Source organism: Aotus nancymaae, unplaced genomic scaffold (genome assembly GCF_030222135.1).
Source record: "Aotus nancymaae isolate 86718 unplaced genomic scaffold, 86718_ANA_hifiasm-v0.15.2.pri h1tg000032l_0, whole genome shotgun sequence".
Classification (NCBI taxonomy): Eukaryota; Metazoa; Chordata; class Mammalia; order Primates; family Aotidae; genus Aotus; species Aotus nancymaae.
The window spans coordinates 6,555,397-6,572,747 of record NW_026988445.1 but is presented as its reverse complement, the minus strand read 5'-3'; the positions used below and the strand labels follow the sequence as shown (position 1 = coordinate 6,572,747).

The 17,351-nt window shown below is 40.2% G+C and overlaps 1 long non-coding RNA gene across 2 annotated transcripts in view; it reads left to right on the top strand.

Annotated features, from left to right (window-relative positions):
- Window positions 1-17,351, top strand: part of LOC135277423 (uncharacterized) — a 145,054-nt gene that overhangs the window by 478 nt on the left and 127,225 nt on the right. The gene's annotated exons all lie outside the window — the stretch shown is intronic.

Here is a 17,351-nt window from a genome sequence, read left to right as displayed (position 1 = left end):
TCCTACCCGGGGCCAGCATTTCCCAGAAATCAGCCTCTGTCGCCAGCTCAGCCTCGCGTTCCATGGAAGCACCTAGCACAGTCGGCCTACATTTCCCCCGCTAAAATGTTGGCTCCTTGGAGGAAGGGAACGTATTTCGTTTACCACGTCCCCTCAAGGTTGGCAACAAAAGTTGGCCTGAAGTGAATTTTCCAAAAATATTTTTGGAAGGGATGAATGAATGAATGACAGAATACAACTATTGACAAGGTTAATGACCCAGACTGATAATGCAGCAAACCTTTACTGGCCAGGCTTGTTCTAAAGGCTTTCCCCACACTTAACGTTTTTCCCTTCCTCTCTTAAGGAGATTCATAGGTTTTGATACCCATAATTCTTTTTTTTTTTTTTTTTTTTTTGAGACGGAGTTTTGCTCTTGTTACCCAGGCTGGAGTGCAATGGCGCGATCTTGGCTCACCGCAACCTCCGCCTCCTGGCTTCAGGCAATTCTCCTGCCTCAGCCTCCTGAGTAGCTGGGATTACAGGCATGCACCACCATGCCCGGCTAATTTTTTGTATTTTTAGTAAAGACGGGGTTTCACCATGTTGACTAGGATGGTCTCGACCTCTTGACCTCGTGATCCACCCGCCTCGGACCTCCCAAAGTGCTGGGATTACAGGCGTGAGCCACCACGCCCGGCTGATACCCATAATTCAAAAACAAAAACAAGAATCCTCATTTTGACATATTTTAGTTGATGTTTATGTAGGGAATAAATGTGTATTCACATCCTAAAAACTCGCTACAACATTTTTTAACATTTTTTTTTAGTTTTTTTGTTTTTGTTTTTTTAAGAGAGAGGGGGGTCTCGCCCGCCACGGTGTCTCACACCTGTAATCCCGGCACTTTGGGAGGCTGATATAAACAGATCACTTGAGTCTAGGAGTTCAAGACCAGCCTGGCCAATGCGGTGAAACCCCGTCTCTACTAAAAATGCGCAAATTAGCCTGACACAGTGGCATGCGCCTGTAGTTACTCGGGAGGCTGAGGCAGAAGAATAGCCTGAACCTTAGAGGCGGAGGTTGCAGAGAGCCAAAATCTCGACTCTGCACTCCAGCCTGGTGACAGAGCGAGACTCCGTCTCAAAAACAAACAAAAACCACCACCAACAACAACAAAAAACAGTCTGCAGAAAAAAAAAAAAAAAATGACATGTTGAATACACGTGGTAAGAGATGAGATTCCAGTATAAACCTTTAAAAAGTGCAATTAGTGGCCGGGCGCGGTGACTCATGCCGGTAACTCCAGCACTTTGGGAGGCCTAGGCGGGAGGATCACTTGAGGCCAGGAGTTAGAGACCAGCCTGGACAACATTGTGAAACCCTGTCTCTACTAAAAATACAAAAAATTCGCCCGGCATGGTGGTGCGTACCTGTAGTCCCAGCTACTCAGCTACTCAGGAGGCTGAGGTGAGAATCGCTTAAACCCCGAGAGGCAAGGAGGTGGGGTGGGGGCGGGGAGGGGCAAAGGTTGCAGTGAGCACAGATCGCAGGTATGGTGGCTCCAGCCTGTAATCCTGGCTACTCCAAGGCTGAGGTAGGAGGATCACTTGAGTTTGGAAGTTTGCGGCTGCAGTGAGCCACGATTGCGCTACTGCATTCTGGCCTGGGTGACAGAGTGAGACACTAACTCTTGAAAAAATAAGAAGAGGTGCACTTTAGGACGCTACTGATGCCCAGAAGCTCTCACCGTCCTGCTCAGTGTGATCCTTTCATTGTTGCTGTGTCCTGGTCTGGAACCTGTTTTTTGCTGTCTTTCATATCTAACACTTGCTTTTGCGTAGGGCTAAGTATAAGTTGGAACAAAGAGTTCCAAATAAAGTTCGGAATGCATTGAAGAAAGTTGTAGAGAAGGAACCAAAGCGAAAAAAAAAAAATGATTGCAGTGGTTCATTGGAACCACTGCATTTGAAACATGAAGTTCCTGCATTAATATGTTAGTGTTATTTAGTGATCAAGAAGGGATGTTTTGTGCATTTAACATCTTAATGTGAGTTTATGTATAGAAATTTTTGTGTGTTTAGTTGCAGTTTAAGAAATTGCTTAGAGGGGAGGGATGGTTGATTCGTTACACATTCACATTTTTCTTCCTTAAAATAATGTTAAAAAGGCTCCAGGTTTTTTTGTTTTGTTTTTTGAGACGGAATTTCGCTCTTGTTACCCAGGCTGGAGTGCAATGGCGCGATCTCGGCTCACCGCAACCTCCACCTCCTGGGTTCAAGCAATTCTCCTGCCTCAGCCTCCCGAGTAGCTGGGACTACAGGCGTGCGCCACCACGCGCAGCTAATTTTTGTATTTTTAGTAGAGACGGGGTTTCACCATGTTGACCAGGATGGTCTCGATCTCTTGACCTCGTGATTCACCCGCCTCGGCCTCCCTAAGTGCTGGGATTATAAGCGTGAGCCATCGTGCCCAGCCAGACTCCAGGTTTTTATCTAGAAGTCTGATTTTCAGGAATTATTACTGCTGTTTAGTTGGAGATACTTATGTTAGCTTATTTAATCTTCACAATAAGCTAATGAATTAAGTATTTTTTCCATTTTATAGATGAGGAAACTGAGGCTCAGAGTAAATCACACAACCAGTACATGGCAGAATCACACTGAGACTCAAGCACTCAGCTGCAGAGTCTGCTCAACCACTGAGTTGCACTGCCCACTCAGAAGGTTGTACTTTAGCACTTAGTGTACAGTCACATAGGCAACAAAAATTTCCTTTTTTCTTTTTCTGGTTTTTCCTTTTTTAAATTTTACTTTTAAGTTCTGGGATACAGGTGCAGAATGTGTAGCTTTGTTACATAAGTGTACATGTGCCATGGTGGTTTGCTGCACCTTTCAACCCATCATCTAGATTTTAAGCCCTGCATGCATTAGCTATTTGTCCTAATGCTCTCCCTCCTCTCACCCCCAATTCCCGACTGACCCTGGTGTGTGTTGTTTTCTCCCTGTGTCCATGCGTTCTCAATTGTTGAACTCCTGCTTATGAGAGAGAACATATAGCATTTGGTTTTCTGTTCCTGCATTAGTTTGCTAAGGATGATGGCTTCCAGCTTCATCTATTTCCTTGCAAAAGACATGATCTCATTCCTTTTTATGGCTGCATAGTATTCCACAGTGTATATGTACCACATTTTCTTTATCCAGTCAATCATTAATAGGCATTTGAATTGGTTCCATGTCTTTGCTATTGTAAATAGCGCTATAATAAACATACGTGTGCATGTGTCTTTATAGTAGAAGGATTTATATTTCTTCGGGTATATACCCAGTAATGGGATGGCTGGGTCAAATGATATTTCCGGTTCTAGATCCTTGAGGAATGGCCACACTGTCTTCCACAATGGTTGAACTAATTTACATTCCTACCAACAGTGTAAAAGCATTCTTATTTCTCCACATCCTCTCCAGCATCTGTTGTTTCTTGAGTTTTCATAATTGCGATTCTGACTTGCATGAGATGGTATCTCATTGTGGTTTTGATTTAAGCAACAGAAATTTCTAACAAGAACTGGAATTCATGAATTAAAAAACAGTTTCTGCGCTTACAAGGAACCAAAATAATTGACAAGATTCAAACAGAATGTCCACAGTGTGGTGGAAATAACTGAAGTCACCTAATGATGAGGTTATATCCCAATAAACCCACCCTAAGTTGAAAAGATCAACAAAATGTATCTAATACACTTAAACATCACAGCTTGGCCTAGCCTACCTTAAACATGGCTGAGAACACTTACATTAGACTACACTCAGGCAAAATTATCTAAGCAAAGCCTATTTTATAATAAAGTGTTGAATAATCTCATGTAAATTACGGAATCCTGTGCTGAAAGTGAAAAACAGAATGGTTCTATGGGGTCTTACTCCATTTTCTGTTGCTTATAACAGAATATCTGTAACTTACTAATTTATAAAGAAAAAGAATTTATTTATTACAGTTATGGAGGCTGAGAAGTGCACGATCAAGGGATTATATCTGGTGATGGCTTTCATGCTGATGGGAACTCTCTGCGGAGTCCCAAAGCAGCACAAGGCAAACCCATGCTGAGGGAGCTAACTCACTCAGGTCTCTCTTCCTCTTCTTAGAAAGCTACCAGTCCCATTCCCATAATAACCCATTAATCCGTGAACCTAATAATCTATTAATCCATTAATTCATAAGTGGATTAATCTATTTATGAGGGCGCTGCCCCCATGACCCAATCACCTTTTAAAAGCCTCACGTTTCAATACTGCCTCATTGGGGATTAAGGTTCATCATGAGTTTCCAAGGGGATAAACATTCAAACCATAGCATATGAGTACTTGAAATACAGCTTCTACTGAATGCATCACTTTCACACTATCATAAAGCAGAAAAATCCTAAATTGAACTACTGTAAATCGGGGACCATCTGTATAAAGTAGCATTCACAGGTTCCACAGATTAGGACATGGAGTCTTTGGGGCCATTATTCAGTTTACTATGATATGTTTAATTTACTCAGTTTTAGGGACAGTGTTTTTAAAAAAGACCCTTTAGAACATTTTTTAAAAAAGATCTCTTTCTTCTTTATCTTTACTTTGCTCTGGCACTGAACTCCTGTGCTGGATATAATTAACACCCAGGCAGTGGCCTCATGATTACTAACCACACTGAGACCTTTGTACTATGTTTGATTGCCTCTTTAGAAACATCCCTGTAAACAAGAAAGGGACAGATTATATCATCTGGTTGGTGTTAAACAACGGAGCAGGTGAATACTGGCAAGACTAATAGGCTTTTTATTTCTTTTGAACAAATTACTCTTGGATTCCTGATCTCAGAGCCTGCATTAGTGAGACTGGTACTATCATGCATCAAGGAGACACATTCCACCTTGCAAAAAACCCTTCCATTAAAATCTCACCTCGCTATGGGATTTAACTGTCTCTTAAGCAATATTCATCAGCAATGACAAGATTGCCCAGCATTTCTGAATGATCAAGCAAACAAAGGAGAAAAATGGGCTACCTTGATCCCGCCAGAGTTTCAGACTTTTTCTTTCTGCTGGTAGAAAATGCATCCCGAGTTGTGAGAGGAACTACCACTTCGTTTCCTTGTGACTGTTAACCCCAACCTGTGTTCCTAATAGACCAGAGACTCAACTAAAAGAGGTCTCAAGAGCTCAGTCTTTTTATTCCATTCTTTTTTTTTTTTTTTTTTTTTAAAGATGGGGTTTCACCATGATGGCCAGGCTGGTCTTGAACTCCTGACCTCAGGTGATCCACCCACCTCGGCCTCCCAAAGTGCTAGGATTACAGGCGTGAGCCACCGTGCCCGGCCTTTATTCCATTCTTCCGAAGTTGAGTGGCCAAGTCACCCAAGACCAGTGATTTATCCAGTAATTAGGTCTTAGGGTCCAGCCTTCCTCAAAATGCCATTCATTCAGTTGACAAATATTCAATGAACCTTGCACCAAGTTCTCTTTATTTTATACTTTTTTATTCTTTTAGGTACACAATAGGTGTATATATTTATGGGTTACATAAGCTATTTTGATACAGTCATACAATGTGTAATAATTACATCAGGGTATTGGGGTTTCCATCACCTCAAGCATTCGTCATTTCTTTGTGTTACAAGTATTCCAATTGTACTCCCTCAGTTATTCTAAAATGTCCAACAAATTATTGCTAACTGTAGTCACTCTGTTGTGCTGTCAAATACTAGATCTTACTCATTGTATCTAACTCTTATTTTTGTACTCATTAAACAGCCCCATTTCTCCCACCCAAATCCTTCCAGCCTCTGGTAACCATCATTCTACTCTCTATGTCCATGAGTTCAACTGTTTAATTTTTAGCTCCTACAAAGGAGTGAGAACATGCGAAGTCTGTCTTTCTGTACCTGGCTTATTTCATTTAACATAATGTCCTCCAGTTCCATCCATATTGTTGCAAATGACAGGATCTCATTCATTTTACAGCTGAATCATATTCGATTTTGTGTATGTACCACATTTCCTCTGTCGATTTGTCTGTTGATGGACACGTAGGTTGATTCCAAATCTTGGCTATTGTGAATAGTGCTGCAGTAAACATAGGAAATGTAGAAATCTCTTCAATATACTGATTTCTTTTCTTTTAGATATATGCCCAGTGCTAAGATCTTTTTTAGACACAGAGGATTTCTAGCAAGACAGACAATTCCTTGTTCTTATGATGTTTACCTTCTATGTTTGAGTGAGACAACAATAAACAAGTATATTTAAAAAATAGAACAAATAGCTGCAGATAGCGGTATCAGGAAGATAAAACAGAGTAGTAGAATAGAGAATGGTTTGGGGACAGAAGAGTGGCTGGCATGGGACACTTTAGATCAGCGGTCCCCAATCTTTTTGGCACCAGGAACTGGTTTCATGGAAGACAGTTTTTCCACTGGTGAGGGATGGTTTCAGAATGAAACTGATCCACCTCAGATCATCAGTCATTAGATTGTCATAAAGAGCACACATCCTAGATCCCTTGCATGTGCAGTTCACAATACGGGTCTCGCTCCTATGAGAATCTGATGCTGCATCCGATCTGACAGGAGGTGAAGTTCAGTTGGTAATGCTCACTCACCCATCGCTCACCTCCTGTTGTGTGGCCCAGTTCCTAAGAGGCCACAGACCAGTAGTGGTCCATTACTCTGGGGTTGGGGACTCCTGCTCTAGATAGAGGTCAATAATGCTCTTAGGAGGTGATGTTTGAGTTGATATAGGAGTGGTGTGATTGACATGGGCATGTGGCAATCTAGGACAAAATTGTCCAGGAGAAGGCAACAAGCCCCTTTGAGGAGGAAAAGCCAGCATGAATAAGGAATAGTGAGCAGGGGAGGTGGGGTGCACATTGAAGGGAGAGGGGAGAGGAGAGTCCAGGGCAAGTATGTCCTTGAGGGCCATGGTAAGGACATTCAACTTTGCCGCAAGAGACCTTGGGAGTCATGTAGCTATTTTACACAGGATAATGACAAGACAGAACTTATTTCTGAAAGACTGGCCTGGCCTCCCAGCCTACATATTTCTCCTAAGCTGGATGCTTCCTGCCCTTGAACATCAGACTCCATGTGCTTCAGTTTTAGAACTTGGACTGGCTCTCCTTGCTCCTCAGCCTGCAGACAGCCTATGGTGGGACCTTGTGATCGTCTGAGTTAATACTTAATAAACTCCCCTTTATATATATATATATATATATCCCATTAGTTCTGTCCCTCTAGAGAACCCTGACTAATATAATGCAATAATGATGGAGTTCATTTCATCATCAGTTAGTAGAATGCAGTCAAAATTCAGATACAGTTGAACATCTTTCTTTGGGAGATATGAGGTCATGTAGCAACAATGAAATTCTATGGCAGCCTATGGGCCAGGCCATCTCAACTGAGAAAGATGGTGCAATGGCTTGGAGGTGACCCTTTCCCACACATTCTTGGCCTCCCTGTGCTGCAGTCTTGGAGTGCCCCCCGACCCTGTTCTCATTCCACATGAAATTTCTCTCCTCTCCATTGTTACTCTTTTTTTTTATTATTATTATTATTTTTGGTAGAGATGGGGTTTCACCATGTTGGCCAGGCTGGTCTCGAACTCCTGACCTCAGGTGATCCGCCTGCCTCAGCCTCCCAAAGTGCTGGGATTACAGGCATGAGCCACTGTGCCTGGCCACTGTTACTCTTAAAGGCATTCTTTTCTCTTCCAACACCCCTGAAACACATAACCTCTTAGAGTGAGTTTATGATTTTACAAAAACTTGAAGAGCACCAGATTTCAGACAGTTCATTTACAGCTCTGCACAAGTCACAAGGTCAGGGAAATACAAAGGCCTAGTTATCTACTTAAAACTTAAACTGAAAAGGACAGAGGGATTGGAGAGCAAAATACAAATTCTTATCTCCAAATTATTATCCAGACTTTCCTTACAGGAAGTATTTAGTTCAGACAAGTGTTAATGGAGACCATTAGTTATTATAAGGAATCTTCATAGCAGTACCAGGATTTGAAATCATCTTATGTACTTGTTAATTTCATTCACTCAAAAAAGTATTTGTTGGGTACCTTTTATATGCCATACACCATTCTGGATGAGGACACAGAGCCCAACCACGGCTGAGATTGTGACAAACTAAGTTCATTCTTTTTTTTTTCTCACCCTGTCACCCTGGCTGGAGTGCAGTAGTGTGATCTCAGCTCACTGCAACCTCTGCCTCCCAGGCTCAGGTCATCCTCCCACACCAGCCTCCCCGGTAGCTGGGATGACAGGTGCATGCCACCATGCCTGGCTAATGTTTTTGTATTTTCTGTAGAGACAGGGTTTTACAAAACATGTTGTCCAGGCTGGTCCTGGACTCCTGGGTTCAAGTGATCTGCCCACCTCGGCCTTCCACAGTGCTGGGATTACAGATGTGAGCCACCAGGCCTGACCCAATAGGTGATTTTTAAATGTGTCCTCTCTCTCTCACCCTCCCAGCTTCCCAGCTTCTTCTCCCCTTCTTCATTTTCTTTTTCTTTCTTTCTTTCTTTCTCTTTCTTTCTTTCTTTCTCTTTCTTTCTTTCTTCCTAACTTCCTTCATTCCTTCCCTCCTCTCTCTCTTTCTTTCTTTCTTCTTTCTGCCTCACTACGTTACCCAGGCTGCTTTCAAACTCGATTTGCCCCCCTCAGCCTCTCACAGTGCTGGTTTTACAATCATGAACCACTGTGCCTGGCCTTCTCCCTGCTTCTGGGTCTCTAATGTCCGTTGTACCACGACTTGAGGATGAGGACTTCTGTCATTAGATTTTCTTCCCTTTTACTGCACTATTGCCAGAACTAAAGTATGATTTTCTCTCAGTATCTGAAAAGGATGCTAAGCACAGAGGACTAATGCTATTACCCTACATATTTTTTTTTCCATTTTTTTCTTACCAAATTTGTGAGTATTGGCTATACTTGCTGGGATCAAAATATGAACTCAACAAACAGCACAATGCACTGCTCAGCCCCCAGCCTTCTTTGTCTAAGAAAGTAGGAATTCTTTTTGTGGGATTTCTGATTGACAGATGGATAGTGACAGGAAGCTTGAAGTTTTGACAATTCAGAAGTTTGTTTAGCCTGCCAGGCTTAATCTGAACACTTGATGCCTAGCAATAAGAGAAAAACATTTCTATTTTCAGAATAATCCTGGACCTGAACAGAAAGGGATCACAATATGCAGTGAATCTGGTGAAGCAGCTCCTGAGTTGAGAAAGAAATTAGGGAATTAATCACCAAAAGACAAACTTGTTCATTCTTAACAAGGAAATTTATTTTTTTTGTTGCCTCTTATGATCATATTAAAGTCAGAGAAAAGAAAAAGAAAATATGAAATGTTGTGAATTTATTTCTTATAAGCATAGAATTTTAATGTCTGAGAAGTCTTTATGTATTAATAAGAGATTCAGGTGGGTTGAGACCATATATGCCCAAGGCCACCTAGGAAAAACTATTCAGCACTCATATGTCTGTGCTCTTTCCTCTGCACCATGTTGCCTCTCCATGGCTAAGTTCAGTCTTTTCAGACTTCCTTCCAGCCTCTACGGAAATATTAACTTTCCATTTTCTTAAACTTCACTAACTTGAGGAGTTGTTGTAGTATTGATAGGAATAATGTTCCTTAAGCAAAATACAGGGGGTGGTGAGGTGGTTCACGCCTGTAATCCCAACACTTTAGGAGGCTAAGGTGGATGGATCACCTGAGTTCAGGAGTTCGAGACCAGCCTGGCCAACATGGCAAAACCCCGTCTCTACTAAAAATATAAAACTTAGCCGGGCATGGTGGTATATGCTAGTAATCCCAGCTACTTGGGAGGCTGAGACATGAGAATCGCTTGAACCTGGGAGGCAGAGGTTGCAGTGAACCAAGATCCTACCTCTGTACTCCAGCCTGGGTGACAGAGTGAGACTCCGTCTCAAAAAAAAAAAAGAAAGAAAAATGTGGATAATGATGTGTTTCATCAAGACTCATTATAAGCATTATTACAACACAGAAAATGGGCATTATTACAATAAATACTTTAAAAAAATTTTTTCTGTAGAGATGGGATCTTGCTATGTTGCCCAGACTGGTCTTGAACTCCTGGTCTCAGTTGATTATCTCACATTGGTCTCCTAAAGTGCTGGGATGACAGGCATGAGTCACTGTGCCCAGCTATTATATAACAAATACTTTTTTTTTTGAGACGGAGTCTTGCTCTATCGCCAGGCTGGAGTACAGTGGCGCAATCTCGGCTCACTGCAACCTCCGCCTCCTGGATTCAAGCGATTCTTCTGCCTCAGCCTCCCGCATAGCTGGGACCACAGGCACGTGCCACCATGCCCGGCTATTTTTTGTATTTTTAATAGAGACGGGGTTTCACTATGTTGGCCAGGATGGTCTCGATCTCTTGACCTCATGATCCGCCTGCCTCGGCCTCCCAAAGTGCTGGGATTACAGGCGTGAGCCACCGCGCTCGGCAACAAATACTTTCAAAGTAAGCTACAGCACATTGCCTACTGTCTTTTCTAATTTTTTTTTCTAATTTTTTAAAATAAAAACTGGTCATTTTGCCATTTAAGATAAATTTATTCACATAGACGTAGAAAACCTAAACTTTAATTTTCTTAAGAAGGAAACTAGATACAATTGGGTGTTGATTTCATCAAACTCATTGCACTAGGACCTTGTCACTGTACAGGAGAAAATGAAAGAAGAATGTTGAGATTTGCAATAGAATTTAGAGCAAGCTTTACCTCAGAGAAGATGTCTCTGTGAAGCAATTGGCTCACAGAGGCTGAATTTGGATATGCTGATCCAGATATATACCTACAGCCCTATGTTGTAATGGGTACCACTGGTTTTGTTACTATATGTGTATACTCATAGATCTTTATGAGAGGGTCTTTTCATCTTGCTTATGAAACATTGCTGGCTTTAGGAAAACTTGTGTTCTGTCTAAATGAAAGATTATTTTTTTGTCTCAATGCCAATATTATTTCTGCACTTGACGTTGAATATGATTCGCTATTGTAAAATTATATATTTGGAATGACTTTGGATTAGAAGCAGCTCCCAAATGTCTACCTAGCCAATAGGTTTTTAAATATAAAGAATATTAATAGAGTCCCTGGGGCTAGAATTCCACATTTAGAAAACCCATCAGTTATATTCTTACTAATTTTTGATCATCCATTGATGGTCTGTGTCTCACTCACAAGAAAACTAACAAGAATGAAATTGTATATTTTGTATTTTGTAGAGAAATTCAGTAATGGCCCAATTATGTTCTCTAGTGAAAGGTCTCTCTAATTAATGGATGAAAGTTGCAGGGAAGCTGTGACCTTTTGTTCCTTCTTTTACTAATGGAAAGGCCTTGTACTCTGTGAGGGTGGGCACAACAAAATTATACTGAAACCCACTAAATAGGGAAATACATATATTCTGACTATTGTTGATTTTTCTGTGAGATAACCAAAAGACTATTTTGTCGACTTCAGCAGATGCTCAGACTCTGGAAGACTCAACAATGATATTTTTTCCTTTAAACTTGAGATTCCTCCCTGAGTTTTTCTTGTCAAATAAGTATCAGTGGTATGATAGAAACTGCTTTGCTTTGACAAGCTTCTAGTAATCCTACTCTCAGGAAAAACAGAGAGATCACCAAAAGGGGCCTGTTTAACCTGGATTTCACTTCAAGAATAAATGCAAACAATGTTTTTCAGACCACACACAATCCAAGGTCAACCTTAATAAAAATTTAGAGTTAAAAATTATCCTCTGTAAGAAATAAACAAAGAAGTTTCCTGAATCTAAAAAAAAAAAAAAAAAAAAAAAAGTTGAAATCAGAAGTTATAACACAACCAGAAAAGCCCAGCTCAAAGCTTGAGGAAGAACCAGCAGAACAGAACAGGTCAGATGAAATAGTGAAAATGATCATAAAGATTATTAATGCTACTTACATTCTACTACCTAATACCTCTCAGATCTATCAGCTTTTCTCCATCCTGCTGCCACTACCTCAGTCCAAACCTCATCATTCCTCCAGTAGATTCTAGAATAAACTTAAGCTGTTTCTCTGCATGCTCTCAGGGATATAGGAAATTTCTTTTTTAATGCAAGTCAGATCATCATAATCTCCTACACACTCCTCTTCAAACCTTACAAGGCCTGAATGATTCTGCAATGACCTAATAGCTCAGTGTTTCAACCCCAGAAAGAGTTTTCCTTCAGAGGGTCATTATCTGAGATATTTTTTATTGTCACATTGAAGTGTGTTATTGGCCACTAGTGGATATGCTGCAAAACACTCTACAAAGTACAAGACAGATCCCCCCTACAACAAAAAATTATCTGGCCCCAAATGTCAATCATGCAGAGATTGAGAAATCCAGACCACTCTTCTCCTAATTTATGCTTCAAGTATGCTGGATTTCTTTTAGTTTCACAAATTTGCTATCTTTTCTTCCATTTATCATCCTCTGTACATGTTATTTTCTTTGAACGGTGTGCTTTCTCCCCTACAATTCTTCCTATTCATTATCTAAATGCTACCTTAATGTCCCTTCCTCAGAGAAACCTTTACTAATGTCCAACTGGCCTCTTATATGCTTACAAGCATTGTTAGGATTGTCTTAAATCCTGGGTAGGACTGAGACTACAGATTTAAAATCTTCAGTGGTGACAGCCAGCCAATGAGATAGGGCTATAGAGGAGACTAGTTCCAAAGGGGTCCATGTGTACATGGCTAAGTGCTTGAGTTTTCTTCTGCCTGATCGATTCACTTGTTGATGTTCTCTATTGCATTTTTTTCTTTATTGTATTTTTCAGCTCCAGAATTTCCATTTTATTTATTTATTTATTTATTATAAAGATGGGGTTTCACCATGATGGCCAGGCTGGTCTTGAACTCCTGACCTCAGGTGATCCACCCACCTCGGCCTCCCAAAGTGCTAGGATTACAGGTGTGAGCCACCGCATCCGGCCTTCCATTTTATTTTTAAAAATTATTATTTAAATTTCTCATTACATTTCTAATTCTGGTCACATTGTTTTCCTCATTTTGTTTGTTTCTCTAGATTTTCATTTATTCCCCAAGAGTCCAATAAATTGTTCTTTTATTTTCTCATTCTACATTCACATTCAATTATGTACCCATATTAGAGTTTCTCTGTATTTTCCTGAAGTTTGCTGAGCTTCCTCAAAACAGTTATTTTGAATTCTTTGTCAGGTAGTCTGTACATCTCCATTTCTTTAGAGTTGGTCATTTGTGCCTTATTTTTTCCATTTGGTGATGACATGTTTCCCTGATTATTATTTTTATTTTTTTTTTAAGCCAGTAAAATTTAGCACTTGGAGGTTGTATACCCTGATTGTTCTTTTTTTTTTTTTTAAAGATGGAGTTTCACCATGATAGCCAGGTTGGTCTTGAACTCCTGGCCTCAGGTGATCCACCCACCTCGGTCTCCCAAAGTGCTAGGATTATAGGCGTGAGCCACTGCACCCGGCCCCCTGATTGTTCTTGATCTTTGCAGTCATGCATCAATATCTGCATATTCAAAGAAGTAGCTACTTATTCTAGTCTTTGCAGACTGGCTTTGTCTGAACGCTCTATAGCAGGGGTGGTACTGGGGCACACCAGAAGCCCTAGGCTAAGCAATTGTGGCTGGCATGGTGCTGCAAGAAGCCCAGAGACACTGAAGAATGCCTATCACTGAGGGCTGTCTGGAGCCCAGGGCCAATGACATCAGCCTGGTGGCAATGCAGACTAGAGATCAAATCCTCCATGCAAGCCTGAACCCTGGAGCTGTGGGGTCCAGGGAGAAGTCCTGTGCTAACTTCCCTCTTGTTCCCCCAAGCATACAGAATCTCCCTCTGCACTATGTAATCAGTATAAAATTATTATTATTATTATTTTAATTGAGACGGAGTTTCGCTCTTGTTACCCAGGCTGGAGTGCAATGGCACAATCTCGGCTCACTGCAACCTCTGCCTCCTGGGTTCAGGCCATTCTCCTGCCTCAGCCTCCTGAGTAGCTGGGATTACAGGCACGCACCACTATGCCCAGCTAATTTTTTGTATTTTTAGTAGAGACGGGGTTTCCCCATATTGACCAGGATGGTCTCGATCTCTTGACCTCGTGATCCACACGCCTCGGCCTCCCAAAGTGCTGGGATTACAGGCTTGAGCCACTGCGCCCGGCGCTTGTTAGCATCTTCTTATTGCAATTACAGCTAACATATTTTTAAGAGAAAGTAATTTATAAAAATTATTTTTTACACAGAATGAATTTCTAGGCATTGAAAAAGCATTTCTTCTGTCTTTGCTCTGACAGAGATCAGAAGAAGGAAAACCCCAGGAAAACCACATTCAAATTGGTAATAGAAAGCACTAGATCCCATGAAAATATTTCCATCTTGTCAGGCTCCTTATTTGTATTGCATCACATTTCCTGCACGACACTCTTTGTTATTGTATTTAATGCACAGACATAGAAATCTATTTACACTAGTAAGTTCAAATACTAAGTGCCATTAAGTAGAAAAAAGTAGTTATTTCCAAATGAAAGAAACAATTCAGTGCTCTTTAAAACCCTTCCAGAGCACACACAAAAAAGCATAGCTAAGTCTGAAATCTGAAAAAGTATTCTGTGCCCCCTCTGTGGTCAACTCTGATGTTCTGCTTTAGAAGGAGGTCCTTTTCTCCCTCTTCAGGGAAATACCATCCCTATGCCTCACTTTGGCATTCTTTATTTGCATGCGCTAGCCTTTTTATTGCAAATAGGGCTCTAAATCTTACTTTAGAAATGGATATTGCACTATGTGTGAGTACATGTGTGAGAGAAGCTATCAATAATGTTAGTTATGAAAACCTGATCATAAGTGTTTTTAGTCCATTAGCCATTTCACTTTATTTATGCCCCCTTTCAGGCAGGATTTGAAGCCAATATTCAAAAGATGAAGTTTGGATGAAGAGCAACACAAAAGGGTATAAAACACTGTCACATTTTTTCATGCTGGAAAATATTTCTTCCTTATATTATTTCTTTAAGCAGCTTCTAACAATAAGTAACCTCTGGGGACAATAAGGAGTGCAGAATAAGAAACCGGGCCAAGGATATGTATTATTTAATCTATCCTATCTATCTATCTATCTATCTATCTATCTATCTATCTATCTATCTACCTACCTACCTATTCTTTTTCTATTATTACATTTTATTATTTTTAACGATCATTATTAAATTTCAAAAGTTACTATGCACCCAATAAATGTACCTACAGGCAATTACGAATAGTTTGCTCCGTTTCACCTCCTAACAGAAATTCAGCTCATGGTTTATTAATAAAAATCCTGTTTGCACTTATTTCAGCTTTATCTTCCAAATCGCATACATTATGAACAGTTGAACCTCACTGTTAATGCTTCCTGTGCCTTCCCTGGTGTACAGTGGCTGTCAACTATTGAGATTGCTGGTGCATGGTTACCAATTTAATGTAACCCCAAAGTCATTGCTTGATCCTGTCACAGTGAGAAGTGTGTGGAAATGTCAGCCAGCCTCTGGACTTCTCTCAGTTCCTCACTTGAGCTGTAGGTAGGAAGACTATGGCAATCACTCCCAGATTTTGTTCATATTTCACAATGCCCAAGGAGAACAAAAAGAGAAAACAAGACTGGAGGGGAAAATGTTGCCTCACATAATCTTTCTTTCCATTGTATTAAAATTCATAATAAAATAAATCCAAAGGAGAATAAATTTTCTCCAGTAAATCAATGGGGAGGACTTTTAAGAAAAGAATCAAATGTTTAGTCTAATGTCCAAAAACAGCAAGTAAGGTTGTAACTCAATTATCTCACCTCGGCAAATATTTCACTTGAGTCTTGTGCACTTGATAGTGAGCCTCTGACTTTTATATTAATTTCCATCAATGACAATGCAGATAACATGTTTTAAATCTTCATGCAGCCCCAAAAGAAAGTGAATGCTAGCTCCTTGAATCACCTAGTCTTTCTCCATGGAATCATTTCTAATTGAATGTTAAGATCAAAGTTTAAGTTTATAAGAAAGAAAAACAAGTACAGATAAATAGTTATTATCTGACATCCTTATGAAAATTCATGACCTGCAGTTTTATCAGAGGCCTTATAAGAATTCTAATTGTGAAGTATGCAGAGCTATTAAGTGGCTAGTACGCTTCAGTCTCTTGATAAGAAGTGAGTTAAATAATTGTCCTGTTTAACTTGTGCTTGTTAACCTTTAAGGTCAACTAGTTTGAACATACGTTTAATGAAATCCTGGAGCCAGAATTTATGATACTGCTGCTGAATGTTAAATTGGACAATTTACATAAGCAGGACATTAACCTTCTGAGCACTAAATAGCATTTTAGCACTTAGCCGCTGGGGACAATAAGGGACATGTTCTATATATTTGTGATTAGCTTGCCTGGAAACTCTCATGATGACCAATTGGCCTACCAAGTTTAGCAGCATAATTAAATGAATGGACTCAGCCTAAGTAAATTATCAGTGCTGTGTACAGTATATCATTATAGTACAAAGGAAAAAAGATATGAATAATTTAATAATACATTACTAATTTATCAATGCTAAATGACTTAGAGGAGGCTCTTTGTAGTTCATTGTTTTAAATTTGATATTTGATTTACTGCTTATGTGATTAAAATTGAACCTATTTTATTTCCTACCAAAAATATATAGAAGCAGTAGATTTTATTTTATTATTTTAAGGAGAAAGGAGTGTTGTTTTCTGCTTTGGTGACATTACAAAATACCTACCACTGTGCACTGATAAGCATGTAAACTAGTAATTTGTCACAATCAGATGTATGTAGTCCACACTACTTGGTAGCCTTATGGAGGGAGGGCACTAACCCCGGAGTTGTTCATAAGCCCAGCTTGCAACATAGCAGCAATTATCATTATGGTTTGGAAGGGTCAAGCACCAGGGAAAGCAATTTGCACTTCACCTAGGAATGTTCCTGCTGATTGTGGATAATCAATCCACTGGGCTGACTCTCTGGGAGTTGTATTCTGCAACTGCAGACTAACATTAGGGTGTATTGAACTTTAATGGCCAAGTACCTATTTGGGGAAATAGTATGTCACCCTGAAGTCAGCTGGAGCCCCTGCCCCTTAGACTTCTAAAGTCAGTCTGGCCTGGATCTCAATCATTATCAGTGGCATTACAAAACTCTTCCTTTTATTCTCTAAAGGCTCTGCATTTTTACTTCTTTATACTTTTCTCTTGACCTCACTTGAATTCTCTTTTTTTTTTTGTTGAGAGTCTCTGAATGTAGTGCTTA